Genomic DNA, 14,548 nt, shown 5'->3' with positions numbered 1-14,548 from the left:
GGAAATGACAGGACATGCTGTGGGAAGAATGAGCTGTCAACAAGCTTTGCAGCGATCAAATGGTCACTTTGTGAGAACCTCTGTTCCACCTGTGAGATGACTGTGTCACAAGCCTCCTTCATCACCGGCGCTGTGCTGCTGACTCGTTGGCCTGGCTCGTCTGTTCCATCATGAGCAGTGGCGGCCAATGCATCAGTTTTCTGCCTCATTTTCTGAACATTTTCCTTGAAACGGCAGAGCGCGCTGTTGATCCCAGGTGCATCGATGCTTCGTTTTTGCAGAGTGTTGTATAGAACATCCACTTCTGGCATAAGCAACGAAAAAAACTCCAGGAGCTGCATAAATGCTCGGTCCCGCAGTTTCTTTGACAGGCCGTATGCCTCACTTATGGTGACCGCATCCCATCCTGGTTGTGCGCGTATATGCTTCATACACTGAAGTAGTGCATCTCGGGTCTCCCAAACCGCGTTCACAGTTCTGCTTTTAAAGTTCCATCTCACAGCCGGTGGCCGTGGGATGCGTCTCTGTGTTGCCTCTGCAAGAGCTGCAACACGTTTTGGAGCACCGGAGAAAAAAAGTGGAAAAAGCAGTTAGATCTGCAAAAAACACCTTCAGGATGCTCATCCTTGCTGAACACAGTTGCTGCAGGGTCAGGTTCAGTTGGTGGGCGTTGCAGTGAACAAACTGAGCATTTGGGTACGTCTCCTTCATCACCGTCTGTACCCCGCGCACGTTACCGCTCATGACGGCCGCCCCGTCATAGGTCTGAGCGATTAGCTTTTCTTTCAGCTTCAGGGGTTCCAGAACAGCCTTGATGCTGTTAGAGAGACCTACACCAGTTTTGTCCTTTACTTCCACAAACTCCAAAAAACGCTCTGTAACTGTGAGGTCAGGCATAATGTATCGCAGCACAATCACCATTTGCGATTTACATCGGTTGTCTCGTCGGCCTGAACGGCAACAAATTATGTGTTGTCCACTTGCTTGGCTATTTCCTCCCTGTACACATCATACATGCAGTCCAAGAGTTCATTCTGTATGGTGCTTGATGTCCCTTTGAAAACAAGCTGAGCTTCGTAGTGCCGTTGAAGCCTGGAATCGCCCTCACACATTGTCTCGAAAATTGACCTGAATATCCCTGGATTCAGAGAGTCCGCCGACTCGTTGTGGCCCCGCAGTGCTGTCTCACATTTCCCACACAGTTTAATACAGGTGATGATCCGACCAAGCACGTACCTGTTTTCTTCTACCTTCCTATTATGAGAATCAATGCCGCGTCTGTAGGCGCTGTCAATCTGAGCTGCAACATTCACCCTTCCAAGTAATCCCAATTTTACGGCATTTTCCAAATGACTGTTGCTGCTCTCATGCTTCATTGTCCTCTCCGAAAGATGCTTTAAGTCCTTGTAAGCTGTCCTCGACCAAGTACCTTGATCTTCACCAAAAAGCAGGCAAGGAAAGCAAAAGAGGGAATTCTTCTGGATGCTCGCCGTTAGCCATTTCTTTTTAGCAAACCACTCAGTGTTAAACCCACGTTTAACTTTGCCCGCAGTCTGGACCATTTGGAAATCCGGTGGATGGTGGGCACCGAGGCGCTTTACCTCCAGTTTCTCTCCGAGACTAAGTGTCTCAAATGTGTGCTCCAGTAAATGGTCAACTTCATTCATTTTCTTTCAGTTTTTTACTTCTTTTAATCGCTGGTGATGTTAGCTATATGCTGCTCTCTCGTCTCCTCTTCAAACTACACGTGACGTTTCGCAGCACTGCACACGTGAGTACTTACAGCCAATCAATTCTGAATTATGTGAGATGACGTATGGTGGGGATGGGAGCACTATGCCCCTACGGTCATTATTTTTTTGCCACACACATTAAATAGAAAAATACTCTGAGCATGCGCAGTGTAGTTTTTACAATCACCGTTCACTTAGACTGTGAGAGGGAGGGGCAGGATCGGGTTTTGTCCCACATGGCTCTAAACAGCTCAAAACGGCACTCTAGACACTAATTAGAAGAACACAGACTAAAACAGAAATGTACAGACGAATCAGATTATTAAACATGACCTTAAAATATATTTTATATGTTTTTTTATTTATTTTTTAGTATTTTTTTGTAATCATTATTTGTAATACTTTCTTCTGACACTAGGTGGGGCTGTGCCCCACCTGCCCCTAATGACCCGCCGCCACTGACCGTGCAACACTAGTAAGGAGTCAGTGTCTCTCCCCAAAACTCACACATAAAATTCGATATGAACTGAAGAGCCGCATGAAACTAGGCAAAGAGCCGCATGCGGCTCGAGAGCCGCGGGTTGGCCACCCCTGACCTAGAGCAATACACTAGAGGACAACCACAGGACCTAGTGCGCCGCTGCCAACATCTGCCTCCAGCTCAAGGTTATCAAAGGGCAAAACAGCTGCTTAAAGAGCACTTTGGTAATGAACATAAGATCGCCACTGCATACATGAACAAAGCATTTACCTGGACAATGATCAAAGCCGAAGATGTGAAAGCACTGCAAGCCTTCTCTTTGTTCCTAAGAGGTTGTTGCAATGCAATGGAACATCTCACCTATATGGATGAAATGAATGTTGTTTCAAACATGAAACACATACTTCAGAAACTACCCTACAAATTCAGAGACAAGTGGAGGAATAGAGCATGTCAGCTACAGGAAGAGCGTGGGCATCGAGCTACATTTCCTGACCTTGTTAGCTTCATAGAGAGGCAAGTGAAGATACTGTCAGATCCTCTGTTTGGAAGCATCCAGGATGATAAACCAACTGCAGCTATCAAAACTGTTATCTCTACCTTTTCAAAGGGAAAACCAAGCCTAAGAGCAAGTAGTTTTGCAACAATTATTACCTGCCCAAGAACAGCAGTGCTAGAACATGTAACAACGAATGGAATGAAAATACCTCCATCAAGCCACAACTCCCTACATTTGTGTTTGTTCTGCAGAAGAAGTGGTCACTCATTGGGGCAGTGTCCACACATCCTGAAGAAAACACACAGAGAAAGAATGGACTTCTTGAAAGGAAAAGGGGTGTGTTTTGGATGCCTAAAAATAGGACACATGAGCAAACACTGCCACAGTCGTTTGACATGTTATGTGTGCAATCAAAGTCATCCTGAAATACTCCACATTGAACAAAAAGGCAAAAGAGAGGAAGCAGAACACACAAAACAGAATGGGAAGCCAATGGAAAGTAATAGTGTCATCTCACCTCATACATGTGGTCACATTGGGGCCGGTGATGAAAACTCCATCTTCTCCATTGTACCAGTACAAGTAAAGAGCCACAAAGGGGACAAAGTGTTACAAACTTATGCATTTCTGGACCATGGAAGTTCATCTACCTTTTGCTCAGAAAGTTTAATGAGGAGGCTAAACCTTACAGGACAAAGGACTAACATTCTCCTAAAGACAATGAATCAGAGAAAGATTGTGTCTAGTCATCATATCTCAGGTTTGGAAATATCGAGTCTGGACGAAAACAATTTCCTTCAACTATCCGATGTGTTTACACATAAAACCATGCCTGTTTCCAAGCACAATATTCCTCTACAAGGAGATCTGGAAAAATGGCCTTACTTAAAGGACATCAAAATTAATGAAATTGCTTCTGGCATTGACCTACTCATTGGGACAAATTCTCCTAAGGTATTGGAACCTTGGGAGCTGATCAATAGCCAAGGAGAAGGACCGTACGCTGCAAAGACCCTACTGGGGTGGGTCTTCTATGGTCCCCTAAAAGGAAGCAACGACAGCAGAGATGCTAATGGCCACCCTGCTGCTGCTGTTAATCGGATAGCCATGGTACACCTAGAGGAGCTATTGGTCAAACAATACAAGCATGATTTCAAGGAAAATACAAGCAAGGAAACAGAGGAAATGTCCAGAGAAGACAAACAATTCCTGAACATTATGAATCACTCTGCAAACATGTCAGACGCCAAAGAGGATGGCGATGTTGTAGCGGACGCCAAAGAGGATGGAGATGTTGTAGCAGACGCCAAAGAGGATGGCGATGTTGTAGCAGATGCCAAAGGAGACAGTGATAGGGATGTTGAAGGCAAAACTGAGGCCCCCCAAGAAGAAGAAGATGAGGGTCGGGATTCAGGTGATTACTATGAAGAGGCAGAAGACGAGCCTTTTGAAAGCCAGCCGACTTCAGACTCCTGTCACAGCATGCCTGACTTCACAGCAGATGTCGAGTTACACCAATCTGACGCAGTGCCTGAGGAAGAAGCCAAGCCTGTGGCCGAGAAAGTGAAAATGTCAGATGGACACTACTGCCTAGACTTGCCATTCAGACAAGAAAATCCCAGCTTGCCTAACAACAAACACGTTACCGAGCAGCTCATCTGCGATTTTGCTGCTATGGTAGCAGGGCATCGGCTGAACCCAAGTGACAGACCTGAAGAAGTGACTGACTCATCAATGCAGGAGCCCTATAAGGAGAGGCTTGGAATTGGGTGAAAATATAACCCACAGGTTCTCTCGGCGCTGGACGGGATGGCAACACTACTGCTTCAACCTAAGAACAGCAAAGACTGATGACCCTTAAAATAAGGGAGAAGAAAATAAACTAAAAATTATTTAAGAATTACATGCTAACACATACACACCATTTGTATAGCTCCTTTATTATTTATTGGTAATTGTTTTTGTTTTCATACTAAAGCCAATTAGGGGCCGGTGTGTAGGAGCCATTTTGTGGGTGATGTTGGTGTGTTAGTTTATTTAAGTTATATGTATAGTGCAATATTATTTATGAACACTGGGTGGCGGGGTTTAGCTGCACCGGGTGTATATAAGGAGGTCATAGGTGACAGGAGAGGGGGGGGACACAGTAGGAGAAGAGCATACCGATTCCATCAGCCCGGCAGATGCTCATACTGTAACTCTGACTACTTTTAAATCCAGGCTGAAGACTTTTCTTTTTGTCGCTGCTTTTAATTGAACTATTCATATCTTAGACTGCACTGTAACTTTTATCCATGTACTTTTTTTCTTTTAATGTTTAATTGCACTGTAACTTTTATCCATGTATTTTTTCTTTTAATGTTTATTTTATTAGCTTTTCTTTTTAATGACTGATTTTAAATGCCATTTTCTTAATCTCTTTCATTTTTTGTAAAGCACTTTGAATTGCCTTGTGTTGAAAAGTGCTATATAAATAAACTTGCCTTGCCTTGCCTTGCCTCATAGAATCACTAGAACGCTAAATTAACCCTGGTATGTAAAGACGAATAAACATCATCATAAACCACAACTAAGGACCGGAAAATCATCTGTTTGTGTCTGCGTCTGGATCACTTTTCAACCCTTCTGTGAAAGTAACGGCAAAAATATATAGGACATAGGAAAAGGAAATTGCCATTACATTAAGTGGAATCGTACTTTTGAGTGAAACTGGACAATTGGATTCACTTCAAATTGGATTAAGGATCGTTTTCGGGGAAAACAAATAATTGGATTATTGCACCATCGACTTCTCATCACGGATCAGCTGCACACGCCACAATCAGCTGGAGATTGTTCCCACCTGCGAGGACCGAAGAGGCGGAGAGAGGACTGGGAAAGCGGCCGGGTATGTGCACCGTGCAGCATGATAAGTAGATTGTAAAAGAGATATTAAGCTGTATTGGACAATGGCTTAGTAAATGGATGTGGTGCTGCAACATTGTCAGCTGTTTGAAACAGCGCGCTGTCAGCTAACGGACAATTCCTGAGAACGAAACTTAAAGGGACAGTGAACATTAATCATGTCTGTGAAATCTGACGTCACGTCACAAGATGGCGCTGTTGGACTGCAATCTGTGAGAGAAAAAAGGATTATCACTCACACTGCCAAAGGATTGGAATTGTTTATTGCAAACTGCCAAAAAGCAAGAAACTTCAGTTACAAACAAGTAAAGAAGTTAATGGAAGTACTGAAAGAGCTTATGAGCTCAGAAGACAATGCAAAGGAAATACAGTTGAAACTGGTTGAATTTAAGAAGTTGTGTGATGAACTAAAAGAAAATCACAAATCATTAACTGACCTTCAACTGCCTGAAGAAGAAATGGGAAAGCAAAGACAGTGGCTGCAAGAAAAGATGCATATATTTGATGGATTTATACAAGATGCAAATGTGTGGTTATCTGAGAGTGGACAGGCAATTAGACACTCTATTGTGGGAAGTGCCATAGAACAAAGTGTCAGCTCAGATGACATCGGACCTGATGACAGCATTTCAAATGCATCACACCCTCAGTCAAAATACAAACCTGGTTCATCACACGCATCATCTACCTCTTCTGCTCGAATTAAAGCCCAGGCAGAAAGGGCGGCTTTAATCGAAAGGGCGGCAGCACTGAACAAACAACATGAGCTTGATGTAGAAGGGGAACAATTAAAACACCAGAAACAACAGTTGGAGCAACAGAAACAACAACAGAAACAACAGTTGGAAGAACAGGAAGAACAGGTGAAACGGAAAAAGGAACAACTGGATATACAAACTAAGCTGGCAGAAGCCAATGCCAGGCTAAACGTGCTCAGCATGGGATCAAGACACACCTCTAGAGCATCAGATGGGATGAGCTCTTACTACAGAAACCCTATAGCAAGATTTAACGTACAGGCCACTGAATTCTTGCCTCATCAAGCCCAAACCTCTATTCCCAGACAAAGTATACAGACACATGTGCAGGGACATGTTGACATCACACCACCTGTAATCAACAATGGTAATCAAGGTGACATCTATAACCTAATCCAGAGGCAAAATGACAACACTGCTATGCTGGCTCAACAACATCTCACTTCTACTTTACCTCCAAGAGACATTCCTGTTTATGACGGTGACCCATTGCAGTTTGAAGCTTTCATCCGTGCATTTGAAAGAGGAGTAGAGCGGAAAACTAATGATGAAAGTGACTGCCTGCATTACCTAGAGCAATACACTAGAGGACAACCACAGGACCTAGTGCGCAGCTGCCAACATCTGCCTCCAGCTCAAGGTTATCAAAGGGCAAAACAGCTGCTTAAAGAGCACTTTGGTAATGAACATAAGATCGCCACTGCATACATGAACAAAGCATTTACCTGGACAATGATCAAAGCCGAAGATGTGAAAGCACTGCAAGCCTTCTCTTTGTTCCTAAGAGGTTGTTGCAATGCAATGGAACATCTCACCTATATGGATGAAATGAATGTTGTTTCAAACATGAAACACATACTTCAGAAACTACCCTACAAATTCAGAGACAAGTGGAGGAATAGAGCATGTCAGCTACAGGAAGAGCGTGGGCATCGAGCTACATTTCCTGACCTTGTTAGCTTCATAGAGAGGCAAGTGAAGATACTGTCAGATCCTCTGTTTGGAAGCATCCAGGATGATAAACCAACTGCAGCTATCAAAACTGTTATCTCTACCTTTTCAAAAGGAAAACCAAGCCTAAGGGGAAGTAGTTTTGCAACAATTATTACCTGCCCAAGAACAGCAGTGCTAGAACATGTAACAACGAATGGAATGAAAATACCTCCATCAAGCCACAACTCCCTACATTTGTGTTTGTTCTGCAGAAGAAGTGGTCACTCATTGGGGCAGTGTCCACACATCCTGAAGAAAACACACAGAGAAAGAATGGACTTCTTGAAAGGAAAAGGGGTGTGTTTTGGATGCCTAAAAATAGGACACATGAGCAAACACTGCCACAGTCGTTTGACATGTTATGTGTGCAATCAAAGTCATCCTGAAATACTCCACATTGAACAAAAAGGCAAAAGAGAGGAAGCAGAACACACAAAACAGAATGGGAAGCCAATGGAAAGTAATAGTGTCATCTCACCTCATACATGTGGTCACATTGGGGCCGGTGATGAAAACTCCATCTTCTCCCTTGTACCAGTACAAGTAAAGAGCCACAAAGGGGACAAAGTGTTACAAACTTATGCATTTCTGGACCATGGAAGTTCATCCACCTTTTGCTCAGAAAGTTTAATGAGGAGGCTAAACCTTACAGGACAAAGGACTAACATTCTCCTAAAAACAATGAATCAGAGAAAGATTGTGTCTAGTCATCATATCTCAGGTTTGGAAATATCGAGTCTGGACGAAAACAATTTCCTTCAACTATCCGATGTGTTTACACATAAAACCATGCCTGTTTCCAAGCACAATATTCCTCTACAAGAAGATCTGGAAAAATGGCCTTACTTAAAGGACATCAAAATTAATGAAATTGCTTCTGGCATTGACCTACTCATTGGGACAAATTCTCCTAAGGTATTGGAACCTTGGGAGCTGATCAATAGCCAAGGAGAAGGAACGTACGCTGCAAAGACCCTACTGGGGTGGGTCTTCTATGGTCCCCTAAAAGGAAGCAACGACAGCAGAGATGCTAATGGCCACCCTGCTGCTGCTGTTAATCGGATAGCCATGGTACACCTAGAGGAGCTATTGGTCAAACAATACAAGCATGATTTCAAGGAAAATACAAGCAAGGAAACAGAGGAAATGTCCAGAGAAGACAAACAATTCCTGAACATTATGAATCACTCTGCAAACATGTCAGACGCCAAAGAGGATGGCGATGTTGTAGCGGACGCCAAAGAGGATGGAGATGTTGTAGCAGACGCCAAAGAGGATGGCGATGTTGTAGCAGATGCCAAAGGAGACAGTGATAGGGATGTTGAAGGCAAAACTGAGGCCCCCCCAAGAAGAAGAAGATGAGGGTCGGGATTCAGGTGATTACTATGAAGAGGCAGAAGACGAGCCTTTTGAAAGCCAGCCGACTTCAGACTCCTGTCACAGCATGCCTGACTTCACAGCAGATGTCGAGTTACACCAATCTGACGCAGTGCCTGAGGAAGAAGCCAAGCCTGTGGCCGAGAAAGTGAAAATGTCAGATGGACACTACTGCCTAGACTTGCCATTCAGACAAGAAAATCCCAGCTTGCCTAACAACAAACACGTTACCGAGCAGCTCATCTGCGATTTTGCTGCTATGGTAGCAGGGCATCGGCTGAACCCAAGTGACAGACCTGAAGAAGTGACTGACTCATCAATGCAGGAGCCCTATAAGGAGAGGCTTGGAATTGGGTGAAAATATAACCCACAGGTTCTCTCGGCGCTGGACGGGATGGCAACACTACTGCTTCAACCTAAGAACAGCAAAGACTGATGACCCTTAAAATAAGGGAGAAGAAAATAAACTAACAATTATTTAAGAATTACATGCTAACACATACACACCATTTGTATAGCTCCTTTATTATTTATTGGTAATTGTTTTTGTTTTCATACTAAAGCCAATTAGGGGCCGGTGTGTAGGAGCCATTTTGTGGGTGATGTTGGTGTGTTAGTTTATTTAAGTTATATGTATAGTGCAATATTATTTATGAACACTGGGTGGCGGGGTTTAGCTGCACCGGGTGTATATAAGGAGGTCATAGGTGACAGGAGAGGGGGGGACACAGTAGGAGAAGAGCATACCGATTCCACCAGCCCGGCAGATGCTCATAGAATCACTAGAACGCTAAATTAACCCTGGTATGTAAAGACGAATAAACATCATCATAAACCACAACTAAGGACCGGAAAATCATCTGTTTGTGTCTGCGTCTGGATCACTTTTCAACCCTTCTGTGAAAGTAACGGCAAAAATATATAGGACATAGGAAAAGGAAATTGCCATTACAAGTATTGTTGATACAGAGTTGGAGTTTATTCACACGTCACATACTACAGTGGGTAATGTTTTCAAGAAACATTGAACAGTGCTGCCACATATGACACAGGGAAAAAAGAAAAGACTCTGAACCCTTTCTTTGCCATTATATAAAAATAGTGTTGCTACAAAAGTATAAATTAGGCTTACTAATAAGACAACTCGGATCTGAAGCTACACAAGAATCTGCTGCCAAAGTGCAATAAAAGAGACAAAATTAATAGAATCAAACCCTGTTTTTCCCTTGCTCTTGTTGTTGGGCCTGGTGAAAATGGACTGCTGTGCATTTAGCTGTCCTTTCAGGTCCCTCACCTTTTGGAGCGTAGGGCAGAATTAGGAGGGAATTCCGTCTTGTAGCGTTTGTGCACTGTTTTGAAATGCCGCTCTTAAATTACCCTTCTTCGATAAAACCACGCTCGCATTGCAGATGAGACAGATGGATTTTGAATTGGAATAGATACAAAAATAATCATCCTCCCACTCGGGGTGAAAATTATATATTTTGAGCTTTTTTGCTTCTGCCATAATCGGATTGCATTTTTCTAGAACTTGTTGACAATATTAATGTAATAAAATGAGCTGTGGTGGTCTGTTAGAACGTGAAGATTAGTGGCGCACTCATAACACGCAGGGCATGATTGATTTTTACTGTTGGGACTCGGGTTTGAGTCCAGCATGAACTTTTTTGTTATTTTCATGTCGATGCACATTGAATATTATGTTTGAATAGAGGATTCGTAATATTGTTTGCCGACACCAACATTCACGACCAAGCAGCATTTTAAAGTCTAAATATCCCCAATGACATTTATGCTGCTATCTTTGCAAAACGAGACAGTCACATCTTATCTGGATGAGTGCTGCACAATACCGTTTTTATAAGGGATACATGTGTGGGTAGTCTTTCATATTAAACATGATCGCTGGTAGATAGCCACAGAAATCGTAACACAATTTAACCTGGGCAGGTCACATTTGAACGTGGGCGGGTCCCAGTTCCGTGGGAGGATCACAGTTTAACACAGATGAAGCCTTCTCCACGCTGCTTTCAAACTGTGAGTAAACACCGTGTGCTTCACTTGGAGGCTGTCTGAAGGTATACACAGATGGACTTGGACATTAACAACGATATTCCGTAATAAGTCTGGAAACAATAGCTGGTTTAAATGATTTATTCGAGCAACTCGTTTGTCTTGTTGTAGTCCTCGCTGTTCGCGTCCGGATATCGCCATCGTAATCACAACCTCACACACTGGTACTGGATGTGCATCAACGTGTTCCTAAGAAGCCAAATATACCAAAAGATGTAAACGACAGAAGAAAGCGATCGAAATGTGTATTTCAGTCGAAAGCCACGCACCCCATGGAAACGAGTTGATTGGGAAACAAGTTGATCGGGAAACAAGTTAATCCGGAACACCGGCCCTGCACTCACCCCTCAAATGGAAATTATGTGTTTACATTAGAGATGTTAAGATTCACCGATTCGCATCGGTGCACCGGCATAAACGTTCAAGATGCGAGTGCACCGGTTGAAAGAGTGCACATCGGCTACAGTTTGGGTTGAACCGGGTTGAACTCGCGATGCATCGATGGCGTAGCGTCTTTGCATCGGTAAAAAACCGATTCATTCATATAAAATCCCCTCATCTTGTCAACGCTCAGCAGAGACGATCTTTGATATTTGCTCGCCACTACGGAGGCCGAGAGTCTCAGTTATCAACACACGGAAGTTGAGGAGAAAGAGAAACACAGCGCACTGAAAAATACCTACATATCAAACGTTTGGCAACACTTCGGATTGTTCAAGAAAGACGGTGTAATAGTCCTTTATGCTATATAGTTGACCGCAGGTCATGGAGAGTAATAAGGTATCCGTAGACCTTTGTATGAGGTATCTTTATTACTTAACAGGTCTACAGCCATGATACATAGATCCGTCCTAGATGCGGGCTTGCATACACACAGTATCACTCCGCAGCCGCACCCCATCAGTAACGTCCTGATGGTATATGTGCGCGGCACTATATACTACAGACGGTCAACTTGAAAAATCGCTCGCAAATTGTTAACGATGCCGAGCCGCTTTAAAGTACACAAGTAGTACGAGGAACTTAGCGACGCACATAAAGAGGCGACATGGGGTCTGCGGCTGAAAAGAGAAACCTGAAAGTTAGACATATGAGTTAAATCACTCAGTGAGGTGTTCTGTCAGAGAGAGTGGTGTTTAGTTTACAGCAGCCTGTGACGGCCAATACTAGTTTAAATGTCTTCCTTACTGTAAGCAGTTATGAAATACCTGTTTGTGAAAGGTTATTTTCTTTATTGTTCATATAGAACCCACTGCTTTCTGCTCACTGGTGAGTTAGCCTATGAATGAGTGTTAAGCACATCAGGCAGCAGCTGTATGGGCATTGCACTATGGTCGCTGTTATTTGCACATTGTTAATCATGAGCAATGCAGCCTTACATTGTTTAACTGTGAGGTGTTATAGAATTGTACTCTGGAGAGCTTTTAAAGGCAAACAAATAAACGGCATGATGGGATGTGCAGTACCAAATATATAAAGCACTTTTTTGTTAATGTATGATTTGCTGCATATAAGGAATAAAACAAAAATCCTCTGTCATACCATATTGAAGTATTATTTTTGCATCGTGTTGAATCGTATCGCACCGAATCGCATAATGTTGAATCAAATCGTATCGAACTGTATCGCAACAGGGGTGAATCGTATCGTATCGCATCGCCTGGTGTTTCAAATGTATCGTTAATGTATCGTATCGTGGCAACGTATCGAGATGCGCATCGCATCGGCCTCAGTGATGGAGATGCACATCCCTAGTTTACATGAATGGTGACCAAACCGTTTGAGACCCACTGAGATAATTTAGACTAATGGCGCTTTTCCACTGCAGGGCCTCACTCGGCTTAGTACGGTATGGCTAGGCCTCGTTAGGCCAGGCTCACTTTATGCTACTGTGACCGGAGGTTTTCTCCCTCCGTACCGCTGCACGGCACTGTGCCATGCACCTCCGCATTTGTCACTACTGGGCGCGCCGGAAGTATAAATACAGGGGTGTGGCGGATCGTGATTTACCTGTCAACCCCTTCGCTGGTGGCTGGAGCACGGCGTGGCCCGAATGAATTGTTTGTCGTGGCAGCCGTTTTGCAACACTCGCATCTGGACAGCGCATCTGACTGCCGGTGCAGTGGCGGAGAAATTGCTCCGCTGAGGACTCCCCTGAGCGCAGTGTTATCACCTGGTGAGTTGCCGTTGTCTGCCTCCCTTTATCATCTGACACTTGGCTCCTGGCTTATTTTATATTATTTATTGCGGCAGCAGGATTTTGCCATGGCCTGTGAGCCTCTCCCCTGACGGCTTGGGTGCTATTATGGAGTCAGATTTGAGTCAATATTCTAGCGCGCAAAACAAGCTACTCACGAGCGGAAAATGTGCTTTTACACGCGCATGAAATGACCCTCACGCGCAGATTAAACCCTCGCGCGCAGATTAAACCCCCGCGAGCGGAAGACAGCCCTCTTGCTCGCTCGCGGGAGTGTCAGGCTCACTCGCTCGCGGAGTCTGTCTATGCACGCGTGAAAAGTTTCTGGCACTTTGGGGCGGAGCCACTGGACTTTGATTGACAGCTGCCAGGAAGCCCGGAGTTGCCAGGTTTGATAAATGCCTGAACTACCAAGAGCCGAGGAGTGACAGCTGCAAGATCAGTTGGACGAGATTGAATGGTAAAGTTGCCCATAAAAAACTATTATATTCGTAAAGTGTACAGCTAATATATATATATCTTAATGCATTTTATATAAAACAATATATTTTTGAGTGGGCTGTATCTGTCGAAAACTGCTGTATGCACCTCCCTTACGAAATGAACTATAAATGAATTATAGTATTACTATATGTTACGGACGACAGTCCTCTGCTCTGTTAACTGTGTGTGTGTGTGTATGCAAATGAGCTGCGAAGCTCCTTAGGTGACATTGGCTGTCCCGCCCCCGGACTGAAGAGCCGATTGGATTGACGTCCTCCAATCCCTCTTCAGCGTTCGGCACACCTTCCGGAGGAGGACCTTAAAGTCAGCGGCCACACTTCATTCGGGAGGGTCTGCTGTGTAGAGCAGACGCCTCAACTGGGTTACCGTGACTTTGTAGCGCTACCAGCTAACTGTGTTCCTGACTGCTGTCAGGGTGTAGATTAGTGTGTTAGTTTAGTGTGTAGATTAGTGTGTTAGTTTAGTGTGTATATTCAGTGTGTTCTGTGTGTATTAGGTTGTACTCTGCTGAGCCCGCATATGCTCCGGAAGCTGTTTTTGGAACAGCTCCTCTTTAATTTGCGTTGTTGTAAAACTCCCCTTTTATACATAGTCAGGCTCCGTTTTGTTAGAGTCCTCCTTTTGTTTAGTCCTTTGTTGGACTTGCGCCGTTTTGGCTTTTGTTTATAGGTGGCCGTGTGCTCGCACCTCATATTGTTTACAGTGGAAAATAAACCTCCTATAATTATTTACCAAATCCAACTGGTGTGTGCGTCGTTCCTCTCCTCCCCCTTGAGAGGGCGTAACACTATAGTATACTATAAGAGTTGTATAGTCCTCAGGGCTCACAGCTCCTCATATCTGTTCAGAAACTAGACAAACGTTAAACAAGTACAAACCACAGACTGCCTGTGTCATGGCGAATACAGTCGCTGGTTTATGTATGTCTGTATAGGCCGTTGTTGTGAGTGTGGACGGTCAGAGCATATACTGCGTTAGCTTAGTCGATCTCCATTCAGAAAACACGCATTTAAAAAGGTTTTTCGCCTG

This window comes from Gymnodraco acuticeps, unplaced genomic scaffold (assembly GCF_902827175.1).
Source record: "Gymnodraco acuticeps unplaced genomic scaffold, fGymAcu1.1, whole genome shotgun sequence".
Taxonomy (NCBI): Eukaryota; Metazoa; Chordata; class Actinopteri; order Perciformes; family Bathydraconidae; genus Gymnodraco; species Gymnodraco acuticeps.
The sequence above is the reverse complement of the archived record's forward strand: the minus strand, read 5'-3'. Positions refer to the sequence as shown.